This window comes from Neovison vison, chromosome 3 (assembly GCF_020171115.1).
Source record: "Neovison vison isolate M4711 chromosome 3, ASM_NN_V1, whole genome shotgun sequence".
NCBI classification, from domain to species: Eukaryota; Metazoa; Chordata; class Mammalia; order Carnivora; family Mustelidae; genus Neogale; species Neogale vison.
In genome coordinates this window covers 107,504,983-107,525,000 of record NC_058093.1, presented here as the reverse complement: position 1 = coordinate 107,525,000, position 20,018 = coordinate 107,504,983, and the positions used below count along the sequence as shown (strand labels likewise).

General features: G+C 37.7%; 1 pseudogene; it reads right to left on the bottom strand.

The window, feature by feature from the left end:
* Window positions 1-2,748: 2,748 nt before the first annotated feature.
* LOC122903537 lies at window positions 2,749-3,703 on the bottom strand (annotated as a pseudogene).
* Between the last annotated feature and the right edge of the window lie 16,315 nt (window positions 3,704-20,018).

The window sequence follows — 20,018 nt, the reverse complement described above, 5'->3', positions numbered from 1 at the left end:
GAGCAGAGAGCCTGATGTGGGGCTCTATCCCAGGACCCTGAGATCATGACCTGAGCCAAAGGCAGAGGCTTAACCCTCGAGTCACCCAGGAGCCCCTCTGTAGACTTTAGACTTACACTTATTTTTCCCTTCTTTCTCTTTTTTTTTTTTTCCAATTTATTTATTTTCAGAAAAACAGTATTCATTATTTTTTCACCACACCCAGTGCTCCATGCAAGCCATGCCCTCTATAATACCCACCACCTGGTACCCCAACCTCCCACCCCCCCCGCCATTTCAAACCCCTCAGACTGTTATTCAGAGTCCATAGTCTCTCATGGTTCACCTCCCCTTCCAATTCACCCAAATTCCCTACTCCTCTCTAACACCCCTTGTCCTCCATGCTATTTATTATGCTCCACAAATAAGTGAAACCATATGATAATTGACTCTCTCTGCTTGACTTATTTCACTCAGCATAATCTCTTCCAGTCCCGTCCATGTTGCTACAAAAGTTGGGTATTCATCCTTTCTGATGGAGGCATAATACTCCATAGTGTATATGGACCACATCTTCCTTATCCATTCATCCGTTGAAGGGCATCTTGGTTCTTTCCATAGTTTGGCGACTGTGGCCATTGCTGCTATAAACATTGGGGTACAGATGGCCCTTCTTTTCACGACATCTGTATCTTTGGGGTAAATACCCAGGAGTGCAATTGCAGGGTCGTAGGGAAGCTCTATTTTTAATTTCTTGAGGAATCTCCACACTGTTCTCCAAAGAGGCTGCACCAACTTGCATTCCCACCAACAGTGTAAGAGGGTTCCCCTTTCTCCACATCCTCTCCAACACATGTTGTTTCCTGTTTTGTTAATTTTGGCCATTCTAACTGTTGTAAGGTGATATCTCAATGTGGTTTTAATTTGAATCTCCCTGAGGGCTAATGATGATGAGCGTTTTTTCATGTGTCTGATAGCCATTTGTATGTCTTGATTGGAGAAGTGTCTGTTCATATCTTCTGCCCATTTTTTGATGTGTTTGTCTGTTTCGTGTGGGTTGAGTTTGAGGAGTTCATTATAGATCCTGGATATCAACCTTTTGTCTGTACTGTCATTTGCAAATATCTTCTCCCATTCCATGGGTTGCCTCTTTGTTTTTTTGACTGTTTCCTTTGCTGTGCAGAAGCTTTTGATTTTTCCCTTCTCTTTGCTGAAAGTTCTTGGAGATGTAATCTCACAACAACTGTCACACGAGAGCTTGATTTGTTAATTTAATTAGCTCAGGGGTGAGCAAAATGAAAGGAAATGGCTTTCTCTATGCTTTTGCCATAGTTAACATAGGTTCCATTCATAATGATGTATTGATTAACTGCAACTCAACTTGGAATAAATTTACACTATTTTTGCCTTTTGAAGGGTTTGGTACTGTGGGGATGTGATGATCCTTCTCTACATTCATAACATGTTAGAATTTTTGTTTCAACTAGTTATGTCCCGTATGGCTCTCTTGGAGTTCTCTCAATTTCCTGCTTTCTTTTCCTTTCTCTTCTTTTCTTTCTTTTTTTTTTTTTCACTGAAAATTTTTTTAAGATAATTGTAGATCCACATGCAATTATAAGAAACAATACAGAGAGATCCTGTGTATTTCTTACCCAATTTCCTCCCCTGGTACCTTGCTGCAAAACTATAGTACAATATCATCCAGAATGATGACTTTGATACATCCTCCAAGTGGAATATTTACCTTACAAAAATTTATGTTGCTTTTTTATAACCATGCCTGTTTCCCTCTTGCCCCCACTCCTCTTCCTAAAAATCAGTAATCAGTTCTTCATTTCTATAATTTTGTCATTCCATAATGTTACATAAGTGAAATCATATAATATGTAACATTTTTGTGTTTGCTGTTTCACTCATCATAATTCTCAGCTTTACCAGATTCTTCTGTGTCAGCAGTTGATTCCTTTTTATTACTAAATAGTATCCCATGGTAGGGATGCACAACAGTTTAATTTTTTACCCATTAAAGAACTTGGTGGTATTGTTTGGGGCTTTTATGAATAAAGCTGCTATAAAGATTCATATTCAGGTTTTAGTGTGGACAACACATGTCTTCACTGATTTTGGTTAAAATCCTAGGAGTGTAATTGATGGGTAGCAAGATAATTGCATGTTTAGTTTATTTATTTATTTATTTATTAAGAAACTGTCAACTGTTTTACAGAGGCGTACAACATATTAAATTCCCAATGATGGCTGCTGTCACTATTTTTATTTTAACCATTCTGATAAGTGTGTAGTGATATCTCATTAAGGTTTTAATTTGCATTTCCCTAATGCCTAATGATGTTGAACATCTTTTCATGTGATTATTTTGCTAACTGTATATTTTTTTAAGGAAATGTCCCTTCATATTTTCTGCCCATTTTTTCAAAAGGAATTTTTTTTGAGTTTTGAGGTTTTATACATTCTAGATATTCTTTTTTTGACATGTTGTTTGCAAATATTTTCTCTCATTCTGTAACTTGCCTTTTCATCCTTGTTGTAGCGAGATATTTTGGAGGACAACAGTTTTTCATTTTTATGATGTTTGATCTTTCAATTTTTCCTTTATGGATCTTAATTTTGGTGACAAAGTCTGAGAATTCTTTACCTAGACATATTTTATGAGTTTTTCTTCTATGTATATCTTTTCTTTTTTCAAGAGAATTAAGACTTTATTTTCTTGTTTCACAAATAACCTTGTTTTAATTGGTTGTTTTTTAGTAATTAGTCAAAGAGACCAAATCCCATATCATTGTCTGACTCCTCGGACTCTTCCTGTGCTTCAGCCTTGGCTGGGGCTGCTGTAGCAGCAGGTGCAGCAGTGGTGCCAGCAGCCATGGGGGCAGAAGCCACAAATGCAGATGGATCAGCCAAGAAGGCCTTGACCTTTTCAGCAAGTGGGAGGTGTAATCAGTTTCCACAGACAAAGCCAGAACCTCCTCTATGCGTTGATGATAGAATGGGGCACTGATGGAATAGCCTGGTACCCTATCTGCAGACATATGCTGGCAACATTGCAGACACCCTTCAGGAAGTGAGACAGCACAGTTTCCTCCATGATATCAAGCACTTCAGGGTTTGTAGATCATGCCATTGACAAACACTTGCTAATGATCAGTCCAAAGGAGAAGGGGGAGGTGTTCAGCATGTTCAGCAGTTTGGTTTTGCTGGCTCTCACTTGGTCTCCTGTCTTAATCACCTGCACATCACTCAGGATTTCAATGGTGCCTCTGAAAATTTTAGTGGTGATGCCTAAAGCCTGGAATAAGTATGTCTTCTCGTGCCCCAGACCAGTGTTCTGGGCCGGCACAGTGACCTCACTTGGGGCTATGGCACCAGCATGGGTGTCCCCTGGCATCTTATTGGCCAGCATCATGCCCCTGATCTCAGTGAGGTCCACCTTCATGAACAAAAAGCCCACATTCTCCCAGATATGAGGTAACAGTTTTTCCAGATCTGGGTTCTTCTCCAGATGTCCTCAGATGGCATTGCACATCATGGTGCTCTTTCCCATCAGCAGGACAGCATTACTGCAGAGGGACCTGCTGATCTGTTGCATCTGTTTTGAACTCATATTGTCTGCTCCCACAATGAAACATTTTGGATAATCATCCAAAAGTTGGATGTTCTTAAGGAAGTAGTTGGACTTCCAGGTCACTCTGTCTTCCCTGGGTATCATGACGGTGTGTCAGAGATTGCCATGCAGGGTTTCAAAACCACACCACTCTCATGAGGATATCCTAATAATTTTATATTTTTATATTTTATATTTAAGTCTTTGATTCATTTTGAGTTGTTCTTTTTAATATTTAATACTTAGATCAAATCTTAGGGTTTGCCCTCAAATGTTCAATTTTTCTAGGTTGCCCCATTTGTTTCTTGTAATTGTTGATAGTAGTCTCTTACAAGCATTTGTATTTCTTTCATATCAGTTGTAGCTTCTCTTTATCTTTTATTTCTAATTTTATTTATTTAAGCCATCCCTCTCTGGGTTTTTGTTGTTGTTGTTGTTTATTTATCAAAAAATAATATTGATCCATCTTATAGTTTCTGTTTCATTTATTTTCTCTCTGATATTTTTTATTTCCTTCTTTCTGCTAACTTAGGGCTTTGTTTGTTCACTTTTTTTCTAGTTCCTTGAGACTTACCATTAGAGTGTTTATTTGAAATATTTTGTTGTTTTCTTGAAATAAGCATCATCATTATAAGCTTCTCTTTTTGAACTGCCTTTGCTCATCCCACAGATTTTGATATATCAAATTTCATCTGTTTCAAGTTTTTTATTGATTTCTTCTTTGACCCATTCGTTTTTCAGTAGTATCCTATTTAATACCCATATATTTGTGATTTTTTTCCAGTTTTCTTCTTGTAATTGATTTCTAGATTCATATAACTATAGTTAGAAAAGATGCTTGATATGACAGCATTCTTCTATTCAATGAGATGTATTCTGGAGCCTTACATATGATCTGTCCTGGAGTATGTTCCATGTGCACTTCAGAAGAATGTCTAGTCTGTTGCTTCTTTTAGCCAGTCTTTAAGGACAGGCTTGCTATAGACAAAATCTTTTAGTTTTCCTTTTCTTAGAGTTCTTAAATTCATTTCCGAAACACATGTTCATTGTATATAGAATTTATGCTAGTAGTATTTTTCTCGACACTTGAAATATATTGTTCCATTTCCTTCTGGTTTCCATGATTTCTGATGAGAAATCTTCCTTATTCTTATTTTTTTTTTCTTCCTATATGTAAGGTGCCATTTTTCTCAGGCTGCTTTTAAGGATTTTTCTTTATCTGTGGCAGTCAGAGGGTCAATTATAACGTGTTCTAGTATGATTTTGTTCAAGTTTTCCATTTAGAATTTACTCAGCTTTTTGTATTTGAGGTTTATGACTGTGGTGGCTAATTTTATGTGTCAATTTGACTAGGCTAAGGGATGCCTAGGTAACTGGGAAAACGTTACTGGCAGGCAGATCAGTGAGAGCATTTCCAGAAGAGATGAACAATTGAATCAGTAAACTGAGTAAGGAAGAAATGCCCACACCAATGTGAGTGAGCATTATCGAATCAACTAAGCCATAAAATAGAATGAAAAAAGTGAAGGAGGGCAAATAGTTTCTTCCTTTCTCGTTGAGCAAGGACATCCATCCTCTTCACCCCTTGGACATCAGCATTCCTGATGCTTAGGTCTTCAAACAAAGACTTACACCAATGGCCTTCTAGCTTTTTAGACCTCCAGTTCTCAGAGATTCACACGTTTTTTGTTTGTTTGTTTGTTTTTGTCTCCCCCCCCACCCCCGATTTCATGCCATTGGTCTCAGGACATTGGACTAAATCATACCACTGTCATTCTTGGTTATCTAGTTTTCAGAAAGCAAATGTGGGACTTCTTAGTCTACATAACCATGGGAGACCATTCCTGTAATAAATCCCCATTTGTAAGTATCTATCTATCTATTATCTATCTATCATCTGTTTATCTATCTGTCTTGTTAGTTCTGTTTCTTTGGAGAAACCTAACACCATGTCTTTCCAAATATTGGATGTTGTCAGCTATTATTTCTTGGAATACATATTTAGCCTTACTCCCTTTCCTTTTTCTTTAGGATCCTAAAATATGAATGGAGCATGTCCTTGAATCTCTGTGTTTTTCTTTAGTCTGATAGGTCTCTGCTGCTCAGCTTGTGTAATTTTTGTTTTTCTATCTTCTATCTCACTGATTCTCTCCAATTTTTCCCCCTACTGCTGCTGAGTTCATCCACTATGCTCTTTTTATTTTATTTATACATAAATTTTTAAGTTTTAGATTTTCCATTTGGTGGTTCTTTATATCTTTTTATGTTTTTCTGAAAATTTTTATTTCATCTGTTAAGGCTTTCTTTTCTTATTCTGCTGTTGAAACCATCCACTGAGATCTTTGTTTTTGTCAATTTTAGTTCTACTATTTCCGTTTAGTTCTTTACATCTTCTTTGCTGAAGCTTTATTTTTATTTTTTTTTATTTGTAGCTTGTTCATATTTTCTCATTAAAGCATTTTTTATTATGGATGCTTTAAAATCTTATTAGTTTGTCGCCCTCGACCCGCAAGGATGACAAAAAGCCCTGGTTCAGATGTATCTTCTCTCTCTTTATTTCCGCAAGTCTACACACTTATATACGTTTACATGACCAATCAGCGAGCAGGGTGACCAATAAGGGGCCAAGCAATGGGGAGAGCCAATGAGAGTCCTGTTACTATGCTGATTAAATTTGAAACAGCCAATGACTATGTCCTCCTTTAGGCGGGCTTCACCAGAATGTTCGTTGTTTACTTGCAGCGTATTTTGCTGGCAGTGAGCCAAGCGCCATCTTGTAATGGCGGGGACTTTCCCGGCCGGAGGTGGTCCCTGACATTAGCTAATTCTAACATTGCTATCATCTTTGTGTTGACATTTGTTAATGGTCTTTTTCTCATTCAGCTGGAGAAATTCTTAGTTCTTGGTATGAAAAAGAATTTTCTATTGAAACTTGGACATTTTATATTATTAAACTCCAAGTCTTGGGGCACCTGGATGACTCAGTGGGTTAAGCCTCTGCCTTTGGCTCGGGTCATGATCTCAGAGTCCTGGGATCCAGACCCACATCAGGCTTTCTGCTCAACAGGGAGCTTGCTTCCCCCTTTCTCTCTGCCTTCCTCTCTGCCTACTTGTGATCTCTCTCTCTCTCAAACAAATAAATAAAATCTTGAAAAAAGAAAACAACCTCCAAGTCTTGTTTACATCTTCTCTTTCATTTGGCTTTAGTGACACCATTCTGGAAGGGGAAAGAAGGAGGTGCTGTGTCATTACTGCCAGATGAAGTTAAAATTTAGATTGTTCCTCAGCATTTGTTGATAACCAAGGAGGATGTTTCTGGTTAGTGCTTGGCTGTGTTTGGTCTTCTGCCCCTCCATGTGGTCACCACTAACACAGTGGTAAGAACAGCCTTGTTGAAAAGGCCATTTGGGCAACTGTAAACAACTTAGTTAGACCTCTTCTGATATCACCCCATTTAAGAAGAAAATGTGGACTTCATTATTGCAAAGAGGGGTAGAATTCCAGGCTCTTCACGGACTATTCATGTGTGTGTGTGGTTTTTTGTTTTGTTTTGTTTTGTTTTTATCTTTACCCTTTAGTTTCCTTATATTTGCTTTTATGTATAATGCTCAGGATTTTAAGTCGTACTTTGTGGAAAGAATAAGGAAAAGTATGTCTACTCACCCTTCCCATAAACAGAAATCCAGTTTCCTTTTAAAAGAGTGTATAGATGTAAGCATAATTTATTTTTTAAGTTGGAAGATTGAGCTTATCTTTTTTCTTCAAATTTTAAAAATGAATGAGTGAAGTAGAATGCGGAAAACACAAGGTTTGGGAAAGTCAAATGCTGCTGCAATTTTTGCTCTGCCACTTTTACACTATGTAAACTCAGCAATCTAATTTCCTCAAGTTTTAGTTTTCTCTTATGAATATATGAGGAAAACTGAAAGTAAGAATAGACACTTTTTAATGTTACCTTTAATATTGAAATAATCCTCTGTAAAATATCTGGCATGTGGTAATTTTCATAATGTTAAAATTTGGGATGCCTGGTCTCTCAGTTGGTTAAGCATCTGCCCTTAGCTCAGGTCATGATCCAGGGTCATGGGATCAAGCCCCCCATCAAGCTCCTTGTTCAGCGGGGAGCCTGCTTCTCACTGTGCCTGCTATTCCATTTGCTTGTACTCCCTTTCTTTGACAAATAAACAAATAAATTCTTTTAAAAATTGTTAAAATTTTCCATTTAAATGAAAACAAAAATTAGTCCCCCCAAAATAGAGTGTACTTCTTTTTTTCACATTTCTAAATTCATTTTTTTTTGTGTAATATTGGTGATTGTGTGATTTCTGTTGCTTTCTTATTTCATTACAATATTTGAAAGAAATTTTTAAAATGTAGTTATTACTTTACCCAATTATAATTTTATTAAATAATAGACAACCAAATTAAATTACTTTGAGCAGTTGTAAACTGTTGAGAATTTATAATTTACTTTGAGATGGAATATTTACATGTGTGTGTGTGTGTGTGTGTGCTTTCTTTCTTTTTTTTAAATTTATTTTCAGTGTACCAGAATTCATTTTTTATGCACCACACCCAGTCCTCCATGCAATACATGCCCTCCATAATACCCACCAGACCTCTCCAACCTCCTCCACCCCACTGTCCCTTCAAAACCCTCAGATTGTTTTCCAGATTCCATAGTCTCTCATGGTTCATATTCCTCTCCAATTTCCATCAACTCCCTTCTCCTCTCCATCTCCCCATGTCCTCCATGTTATTTGTTATGCTCCATAAATAAGTGAAACCATATGATAATTGACTCTCTCTGCTTGACTTATTTCACTCAGCATAATCTCTTCCAGTCCCATCCATGTTGATACAAAAGTTGGGTATTCATCCTTTTTGATGGAGGTATAATACTCCATTGCATATATAGGCCATATCTTTTTTATCCATTCGTTTGTTGAAGGGCATCTTGTCTCTTTCCAAAGTTTGGCAACTGTGGCCATTGCTACTATAAGCTTTGGGGTAGAGATGGCCCTTCTGTTTACTACATCTGTATCTTTGGGATATATACCCAGTAGTGCAATGGCAGGGTCATAGGGAAGCTCTGTTTTTAATTTCTTAAGGAATCTCCAGACTGTTCTCCAAATTGACTGTACCAACTTGCATCCCACCACAGTGTAAGAGGGTTCCCCTTTCTCCACATCCTCTTCAACACACATTGTTTCCCGTCTTGCTAATGTTGGCCATTCTAACTGGTTTAAGGTGATATCTCAATATGGTTTTCATTTGAATCTCCCTGATGGCTAGTGATGATGAACATTTTTTCATGTGTCTTATAGCCATTTGTTTGTCTTCATTTGAGAAGTGTCTGTTCATATTTTCTGCCCATTTTTTGACATGATTATCTGTTTTGTGTGTGTTGAGTTTGAGAAGTTCATTATAGATCCTGGATATCAACCTTTTGTCTGTAGTGTCACTTGTGAATATCTTCTCCCATTCCGTGGGTTGCCTCTGTTTTTTTGACTGTTTCCTTTGCTGTGCAGAAGCTTTTGATCTTGATGAAGTACCAAAAGTTCATTTTCGCTTTTGTTTCCTTTGCCTTTGGAGACTTATCTTGAAAAAAGTTGCTGTGGCTGATATCGAAGAGGTTACTGCCTATGTTCTCCTCTAGGATTCTGATGGATTCCTGTCTCATCTTGAGGTCTTTTATCCCTTTCGAGTTTATCTTTATGTACAGTGTAAGAGAATGGTCGAGTTTCATTCTTCTACACATAGCTGTCCAGTTTTCCCAGCACCATTTATTGAAGAGACTGTATTTTTTCACTGTATATTTTTTCCTGCTTTGTCGAAGATTATTTGACCATAGAGTTGAGGGTCCATATCTGGGCTCTCTACTTTGTTCCACTGGTCTATGTGTCTATTTTTATGCCAGTACCATGCTGTCTTGGTGATCACAGCTTTGTAGTAAAGCTTGAAATCAGGTAACATGATGCCTCCAGTTGTTTTTCTTTTTCAACATTTCCTTAGCAATTTGGGGTCTCTTCTGATTCCATACAAATTTTAGGATTATTTGCTCCAGCTCTTTGAAAAATACTGTTGGAATTTTGATAAGAATGTCATTAAAAGTGTATATTGCTCTAGGCAGGATAGACATTTTAACAATGTTTATTCTTCCGATCCAAGAGCATGGAATGGTCTTCTATCTTTTTGTGTTTTCTTCGATTTCTTTCATGAGTGTCTGTAGTTCCTCGAGTACAGATCCTTTACCTCTTTGGTTAGGTTTATTCCCAGGTAACTTATGGTTCTCGGTGCTTAGTAAATGGAATCGATTCTCTCATTTCCCTTTCTGTATTTTCATTGTTAGTGTATAAGAAAGCAATTGATTTCTATATATTGACTTTGTATCCTTCCACCTTATTGAATTGCTGTATGAGTTCTAGTAGTTTGGGGGTGGAATCTTTTGGGTTTTCCATATAAAGTATCATGTCATCTGTGAAGAGAGAGAGTTTGACTTCATTTCCAAATTGGATACCTTTTATTTCTCTTTGTTGTCTGATTTCTGTTGCTAGAACATCTAATACTATGTTGAACAAGAGTGGTGAGAATAGGCATCCTTGTCGTGTTTCTGATCTCAATGGGAAGGCTGTGAGCTCTTTCCCATTGAGGACGGTATTTGCTGTGGGTTTTTCATAGCTTGATTTTATGAAGTTGAGGAATGTTCTATATATCCCTATACTTTGAAGTGTTTTAATCAGGAACAAATGCTGTATTTTGTCAAATGCTTTTTCTGCATCAACTGAGAGGACTATGTGGTTCTTCTCTCTTCTCTTATTGATTTGTTCTATCACATTGATTGACTTGTGAAGATTGAACCATCCTTGCAACCTAGGGATGAATCCCACCTGGTCATGGTGGATAATCTTTTTAATGTGCTATTGGATCCTATTAGCTAGGGTCCTGTTGATAATCTTAGCATCCATATTCATCAGGAATATTGGTCTGAAATTCTCCCTTTTTGGTGGGGTCTTTGCCTGATTTGGCATCATGGTAATGCTGGCTTCATAGAAAGAGTCTGGAAGTTTTCCTTCTGCTTCAAGTTTTTGAAACAGCTTCAGGAGAATAGGTGTTATTTCTTCTTTGAAAGTTTGGTAGAATTCCCGAGGGAATCCATCAGGTCCTGGGTTCTTGTTTTTTGGGAGCTTTCTTGATCACTTCTTCAATCTTGTTACTAGATATCAGTCTATTCAGGTTGTCAATTACTTCCTGGCTCGATTTTGGAAGTTTATAGTTTTCCAGGACTGCATCCATTTCATCTAGTTTGCTTAACTTACTGGCATATAATTGTTGATAATAACTTCTGATGATTGTTTCTGTTTCCTTGGTGTTAGCTGTGATCTCTCCTTTTTCATTCATAATTTTGTTAATTTGGGCCTTTCTCTTCTTTTGGATTAGTTTGGCCAATGGTTTATCAATCTTATTGATTCTTTCAAAAACCAGCTTCTAGTTTCATTGATGTGTTCTATTGTATCTCTAGTTTCTATCTCATTGATATCTGCTCTAATCTTGATTATTCCCCTTCTTCTGGGTGGAGTTGGCTTAATTTGTTATTGATTCTCCAGTTCTTTAAGGTGTAGAGACAGCTGGTGTATTTTGGATTTTTCAGTTTTTTTGAGGGAAGCTTGGATGGCTGTGTATTTCCTTCATAGGACTGCCTTTGCTGTATCCCATAGGTTTTGGGCCGAAGTGTCTTCATTCTCAATGGTTTCCATGAATTGTTTAAGTTCTTCTTTGATCTCCTGGTTGATCCAAACATTCTTAAGCAAGGTGGTCTTTAGCTTCCAGGTATTTGAGTTCTTCCAAACTTTTCCCTGTGATTGAGCTCCAGTTTCAAAGCATTGTGAACTGAGAATATGAAGGGAATAATCTCAATCTTTTGGTATCATTTGAGCCCTGATTTGCGAAGAAGTATGTGGTCTATTCTGGAGAAGGTTCCATGTGCCCTCGAGAAGAATGAGTATTCTGTTGTTTTAGGGTGGAATGTTCTATATACATCTATGAGGTCCATCTGGTCCAATGTGTCTTTCAATGCTCTTGTTTATTTATTGATTTTCTGCTTCGATGATCTGTCTATTACTGAAAGTGGCATGTTTAGATTTCCTACTAATAATGTATTCATATCAATATGACTCTTTATCTTGATTAACAGTTTTCTTATGTAATTGACTGCTCCCATATTGGAGGCATAAACATTTACAGTTGTTAGATCTTCTTGGTGGATAGTCCCTTTAAGAATTATATAGTGTCCTTCTGTATCTCTGACTACAGTCTTTAGTTTAAAATCTAATTTATCTCATATGAGAATCATTACCCCAGCCTTCTTTTGAGGCCCATTGGCATGAAAGGTGCTTCTCCTTCACTTTCAATTTGAGTGTATCCTTAGGTTCAAAATGGGTCTCTTGTAGACAACAGATGGATTGGTCCTGTTTTTTTAATCCAATCTGCCACCCTGTACCATTTTATGGGCACATTTAGGCCATTCACATTGAGAGTGATTATTGAGAGATAAGTTTTTAGTGACATCGTGTTACCTTTGAAGTCTTTCTTTCTGTAGATTGTCTCCATATATTTCAGTTCAATGATATTCTTAGGATATTTCCTTTTTTATAGAACCCTCCTTAATATTCCCTGCAGTGTCTGCTTTGTGGTTGCATACTTTTTTAAACCTTGCCGGTCTTGGAAGCTCTTTATCTCTCCATTCATTTTGAATGTCAGTCTTGTTGGATAAAGTATTCTTGGATGCATGTTCTTCTCATTTAGTGCCCTGAATATGTTTGCCAGCCCTTTCTGGCTTGTCAGGTTTCTGTGGAGAGGTCTGACATTATTCTGATGTGCTTTCCTCTGGTAAGGAACTTCTTTGTCCGAGCTGCTTTCAAGAGCTCCTGTCTACAATTATGATTTATCATTCTCACTATCAGGTGAGATAGAAAGATAGAGATAGAAAGACTTGAGGTCTTTCTAGATTCAATAATCTCGAGGGGAGACCATTCTGCCTCTAGTACAGGAATGGTGGCTCCATTCACGAGACTGGGAAAATTTTCATGGAGAATTTGTTCAACTATATCTTCTAGTCTTCTTTCTTTCTACCCGCCCCCCTCCAGGGATTCCAATAATTCTGATGTTGGAACATTTCATGGCATCATTTATTTCCCTAATTCTGTTTTTGTGGCTTCTAAGCCCTTTGTTCCAGGCTTCCTCCTGATCTTTTTTCTTTATCTGTTTGTCCTCCAGATCACTAATTCTATCTTCTGTCTCAGTTACCCTAGCTTTTAGAGAATTTAGATTAGATTGGAACTCATTCAGAACATTGTGAACTTCATCCCTGGTGGCTTTCACTTCTGGCCTATTCAATTCCATTTTGTCATACATGGCGTTCTCCAACCTAGTTATTGTCTTGAAAACTATTAGCCTGAATTCCCTTTTCAACATATTGTCTATGTCCATAGCCATTAGCTCTGTTGCAGAAGGTCCAGCCTCTAAATTTTTCTTCTGTTGGGCATTCCTCCTCCTAGTCATCTTGGTGAGAGATGGCTGAACAGATGTAGCTGAATGTATTGACTGTGGTGCAGTCAAGGTGCACCCTGGAACACTTTTGAGCAATCAAGAGTCCCCACCCAAAAGAAAGAAAAAAAGAGAGAGAGAGAGAGAGAGAGGGGAGGAAAAAGAAAGATAAAAGAGAAGACCCAGCCCAAATGGGCCCCAAGGTAAGGTTTATGAAGTATACAAACAAAAACAGACAAACAAAAAGACTGATAAAAGTAGATGACAAGAGAAAAAAAGATATATAAAAACAAAACAAACAAATAAAAAAAGAACCTCATTGAAAAGAACCCCAAGTATAAGATTTATATACTACCAGGACAAAAACAAATACACAGAAACAAATACACAGATTTTTAATCCAATCTGCAACTCTGGTGGAAGAAAAAGATGGGAGAGTGGTTATAAATTATCAGTGTGGGTGAGGAAGGTTATTTTGATTCTTCCTGGATGTATTTTGATATCTTTGTTTAAGGACTCAACTTTCCTAAGATAAAGGGGGATTGAAAACTGATTTACCTATAGGGGTAACATTAATTGAGTAAAGGAGATTACCTTTAAGTATAACTCTATATGAATATTAAAAAATAAAAATAAAAAAAATAAACTAAACTAAAATAAAATTTAAAAAAATTAAAAAATAAAAAAGCAAAAGAAAAAAAGGTATATGTATCAAAAAGTTCAGGTTAAAAGGTTATTATGGAATTTGATATACTGGACATCTCACTGTGATGGTAAATAGGTTAAAAAATTATCTATATAAAAAATAATGAACCAGAATAGTAGGAACAAATTAAAAATGAAAGTTGTATCTATAAAGTAACAGTGGTTGTTCTCTTGTCTTCTTCTTTTTTTTTTTTTTTTTTTTTCCGTTGGCTTTCTGGGGAAGGGGCTTGCCATGTGGGTTTTTAGTTCACTGTTCCCTGAGTTAAGTCCTCCTGCCGGCATCAAGGGGGTGGGCTCTGAGGAAAGCAGTTTTTCAGGCTTTTGTTCTCTGGAGGATTTGTTTGTTTGTTTGTTCATTTGTTTTCTCTTGCCTTGGCAGCTTTTGGTGATTTTTGGAGGTTTAGAGGAAAGCAAACTGCCCCCAGATCTACCTCTCAGAGAGAAGCCTCAGTCTGTTCCCCTCTGGGTACTCCAGAGCACATAAATTCCCCCTTGGCTGCTGGTAGAGCACATTCCCAGTCATGGTCTCTGGGGTCACAGGAATTCCCGCTTGTACCCAAAACCACGATAGCCATGCTGTCTAGGCAGCTCCAGACAACCAGAGAGGTTCCAAATAGCTATAGCACACTGAGATTTTCCCGCTGGCCCGGGCTGGGAGTGCTAAGACTTGTGGACTACGAGATGAGTGAGAGTGCCGGCTGGCACCTGCAGGCAACTCTCTCAGGGAGGGGTGTGGGGCGTGACTCAGACTCTGGTAGCACAGTGCATGCATAGAGAGTGCAAAAAGCTGTGGCTTTGCCATCTGGTAAGGCTTCCTGCTCCTCACGGGAGCTGCCACCCAGATGCTCTCAGGTGTGCTGGAGGCTCAGGGAACAAAACCTGGCTTCTTGGCCACACTCTCTCTGGCTTAGTGTGAGGGGTGGCTGTCCTGGGTCCAGGGACTTAAGCCCCTGTCCCTAACTGCCCTGATTCCCACAATTTCCCCCTACAACCTTTTGCTCATCCCTAACTGCCCTGATTCCCACAATTTCCCCCCACAATCCTTTGCTCATTTTGAGTGCTTTCAACCAGACTCCAAGTTAATGCTGGTCCCCAATCACTGGGCATTCTCATATTGGGATATTACTTTCCAATGGGTGGCTTCTGGTGGGTTCCTCCCCCTTTTGTTTATCTTCTGATATCAGTCTGACGTTCTCACTCTGCTTTACCTGCCCACTGGCATCTTCTGCCCCTGAAGAGATCCAGAAGTGTATAATTCTAACCTCAGGCTGATTCAGAGTTCTCTGGTAGGTAATCCGCTCACGTTAGGGTACAGGTTGAAACGGCGCCTCCTCCTACTTCCCCGCCATCTTGAATTTACTTTGAGATGGAATATTGACTTTTTATAAAATGTGTTCAACAAACAGAAATTTACTACTGACAAAATCCTAATTAGGAAAAGTTAATTTCCAAAATTCATGATACTGTTTTAAACTCCTTCAGTAAATTCTTTTAGAAAGACTACTTAATAACCATTTTTTGAAGTCACTATTTAAAATAAAATTTATATAAAGAGGGACACCTGGGTGGCTCAGTTGGCTTGGTGTCTGCCTTATGCTCAGGTCATGATTCTAGGGTGGTGGGATCAAGCCCCACATTGGACTTCCTGGGAATCAGGGAGCCTGCTTCTCCTTTTCCCCATGCCTACCACTCACCCTGCTTGTGCTCTCTCTCTTACTCTGTCAAATAAACAAATAAAATATTTTAAAAATTATATAAACTAATATGAGGAAGGCATATACTTTATGATTAATTTAAAATGTGCCGAGAGCTTACATGCCTAGCAATATGTGAAAAAAAATGAACAAATTAATAATTATTTAATATCTCCTACATAGCAAATATATTTTTTGTTTTATCATATGTGGTGTGTTCCCTATATACCCTCTTTGTTGAGAGTGTTTATCATGAATGGATGTTGAAATTTGTTAAATGCTTTTACTGTCTATTGATAAATCATATGGTTTTTATCTTTCTTTTTGTTCATGTGCTGTATGACATCGACTGATTTGTGAAAGTTAAACTTTTCTTGTAGTCATGGGATGACTTCCAATTGATCATGGCATTTGATCCTTTGAAGATATTATTTATTCCAGTTTGCTAATGTTTTGCTGGGGATTTTTTCATGTGTGTTCATCAGGGAATTTGGCTTGTAATTTTTTTTTTTTTTTTTGCAGTGCCCCTATTTTTAGTATCAGGGTAATGCTGACATATGAAAACAAGTTTAGAAGAGTTCTCTCTCTTCTATTCGTTGAAAAAGTTGTTAGTGATTCATACTTACTTATCTTTAAATACTTGGTAAAATTCACTGTGATGCCATTGGTCATGGACTTCCTTTTGTCAGGAAGTTTTTGGGAATTTCTTCAATCTCCTTAGAAGTTGAGATGTTCAGGGGCACCTGAGTGGCCAGTGGGTTAAGCCGCTGCCTTCGGCTCAGGTCATGATCTCAGGGTCCTGGGATTGAGTCCTGCATTGGACTCTCTGCTCAGTCGAAAGCCTGCTTCCCTCTCTCTCTCTCTCTGCCTGCCTCTCTACCTACTTGTGATCTTTCTCTGTCAAATAAATAAATAAAATCTTTAAAAAAAAAAAAAGAAGTTGAGTTGTTCAAATTGTTTCTTTCTTTTTTTATATCTTTTTTGTATAAATTATTATTATGTTTTTATTAAATTTTTAAAATTTTTATAAACATATAATGTATTTTTATCCCCATGGGTACAGGTCTGTGAATCGCCAGGTTTACAGACTTCACAGCACTTACCATAGCACATAACCTTTCCAATGTCCATTACCCCACCCCCCTCTCTCAACCCCCTTCCCCCCAGCAAACCTCAGTCTGTTCTGCGAGATTAAGAGCCTCTTATGGTTTGTCTCACTCCCGATCGTATCTTGTTTCATTTAGTCTTTTCCTACGCACCAAACCCCCCACGTTGCATCTCCACTTCCACATATCAGGGAGATCATATGATAGTTGTCTTTCTCCTATTGACTTATTTCACTAAGCATAATACTATCTATTCTATCCACATTGACGCAAATGACAAGATTTCATTTCTTTTGATGGCTGCATAGTATTCCATTATGTATATATACCACTCTTCTTTATCCATTCATCTGTTAATGGACATCTGGGTTCTTTCCATAGTTTGGCTATTGTGGAGATTGCTGCTATAAACATTCGGGTGCATGTGTCCCTTTGGATCAATACGTTTGTATCTTTAGGGCAAATAACCAGTAGTGCGATTGCTGGGTCATAGGGTAGCTCTATTCTCAACTTTTTGAGGTTGAGAATGGAGGTTTCCATGCTGTTTTCCAGAGTGGTTGCACCAGCTTGCATTCCCACCAACAGTGTAGGAGGGTTCCCCTTTTTCCGCATTCCTGCCAGCATCTGTCATTTCCTGACTTGTTAATGTAAGCCATTCTGACTGGTGTGAGGTGATATCTCATTGTGATTTTTATTTGTATTTCTCTGATGCCGAGTGATGTGGAGCACTTTTTCATGTGTCTGTTGGCCATCTGGATGTCTTCTTTGCAGAAAAGTCTGTTCATGTCCTCTGCCCATTTCTTGATGGGATTATTTGTTCTTTGGGTGTTGAGTTTGCTAAGTTCTTTATAGATTTTGGACACTAGTCCTTTATCCGATATGTCGTTTGCAAATATCTTCTCCCATTCTGTCAGTTGTCTTTTGGTTTTGTTAACTGTTTCCTTTGCTGTGCAAAAGCTTTTGACCTTGATGAAATCCCAATAGTTCATTTTTGCCCTTGCTTCCCTTGCCTTTGGCGATGTTCCTAGGAAGATGTTGCTGCGGTTGAGGTCAAAGAAGTTGCTGCCTGTGTTCCCCTCAAGGATTTTGATGGATTCCTGTCTCACACTGAGGACTTTCATCCATTTTGAGTCTATTTTTGTGTGTGGTGTAAGGAAATGGTCCAATTTCATTTTTATGCATGTGGCTGTCCAATTTTCCCAACATCATTTTTTGAACAGTCTTTTTTCCACTGGATATTCTTTCCTGGTTTGTCGAAGATTAGTTGACATAGAGTTGGGGGTCTATTTCTGGGCTCTCTATTCTGTTCCATTGATCTATGTGTCTGCTTTTGTGCCGGTGCCATACTGTCTTGATGATGACAGCATTGTAATAGAGTTTGATGTCTGGAAATGTGATGCCACCAACTTTGGCGTTCTTTTTTGATATTCCTTTGGCTATTCAAGGTATTTTCTGGTTCCATATAAATTTTAGGATTATTTGCTCTATTTCTTTGAAAAAATGTATGGGATTTTGATAGGGATTGCATTAAATGTGTAGATTTCTTTAGATAGCATAGACATTTTCACAATATTTGTTCTTTCAATCCAGGAGCATGGAACATTTTACCATATCCTTGTGTCTTCCTCAATTTCTTTCATGAGTTCTTCATAGTTTTCTGAGTATAGAGTCTTTGCCTCTTTGGTTAGGTTTATTTCTAGGTATCTTATGATTTTGGGTGCAATTGTAAATGGGATTGACTCCTTAATTTCTCTTTCTTCTGTCTTGTTGTTGGTGTAGAGAAATGCAACTGATTTCTGTGCATTGATTTTATATCCTGACACTTAAATGAATTCCTGTACAAGTTCTAGCAGATTTGGAGTGGAGCCTTTTGGGTCTTCCACATATAGTATCATATCATCTGCAAAGAGTGATAGTTTGACTTCTTCTTTGCCTCTTTGGATGCCTTTAATTTGTTTTTTTGTCTGATTGCTAAAGCTAGGACTTCTAGTACTATGTTGAATAGTAGTGGTGATAAGGACATCCCTGCTGTGTTCCTGACCTTAGTGGAAAAGCTTTCAGTTTTTCTCCATTAAGAACGATATTTGTGGTGGGTTTTTTATAGATGGCTTTGAAGATATTGAGGTATGTGCCCTCTATCTCTACACTTTGAAGAGTTTTGATCAGGAAGGGAAACTGTACTTTGTCAAATGCTTTTTCAGCATCTCTTGAGAGTATCATATGGTTCTTTTTCTTTCTTTTATTTAATGTATTGTATCACATTGATTGATTTGTGGTTGTTTAACCAAACTTGCAGCCCTGGAATAAATCCCACTTGGTCATGGTGAATAATCCTTTTAATGTACTGTTGGATCCTATTGGTTAGTATTTTGGTGAGAATTTTTGCATCTGTGTTCATCAAGAATATTGGTCTATAGCTCTCTTTTTTGATGGGATCCTTGTCTGGTTTGGGGATCAAGGTGATGCTGGCCTCATAAAATGAGTTTGGAAGTTTTCCTTCCATTTCTATTTTTTGGAACAGTTTCAGGAGAATATAAATTAATTATTCTTTAAATGTTTGGTAGAATTCCCCTGGGAACCTTTCTGGCCCTGGGTTTTGTTTGTTTGGCGATTTTTGATGAGTGTTTCAATTTCCTTACTGCTTATAGGTCTGTTCAGGTTTTCTATTTCTTCGTGGTTCAGTTGTGGTAGTTTATATGTCTCTAGGAATGCATCCATTTCTTCCAGATTGTCAAATTTGTTGCCATAGAGTTGTTCATAATGTGTTCTTATAATTGTTTGTATTTCTTTGGTGTTGGTTGTGATCTCTCCTCTTTCATTCATGATTGTATTTATTTGCATCCTTTATCTTTTCTTTTTGATCAGTCTGGCCAGGGGTTTATCAATCTTATTAATTCTTTCAAAGAACCAGCTCCTAGTTTCGTTGATTTGTTCTATTGTTCTTTTGGTTTCTCTTTCATTGATTTCTGCTTTGATCATTATGAATTCTCTTCTCCTTCTGGGTTTAGGCTTTCTTTGTTGTTCTTTCTCTAGCTCCTTTAAGTGTAGGGTTTGGTTGTGTATTTGAAACCTTTCTTGTTTCTTGAGAAAGACTTGTACTGCTATATATTTTCCTCTTAGAACTGCCTTTGCTGTGTCCCACAGATTTTGAACAAGAGTGTTTTCACTATCGTTTGTTTCCATGAATTTTTTCAATTTTTCCTTAATTTTTTGGTTGATCCATTCATTCTTTAGAAGGATGGTGTTTATTCTCCATGTATTTGGGTTCTTTCACAATTTCTTCTTGTGATTGAGTTCTAGCTTCAGAGCATTGTGGTCTGAAGATATGCAGGTAATGATCCCAATCTTTTGATACCAGTTGAGACCTGA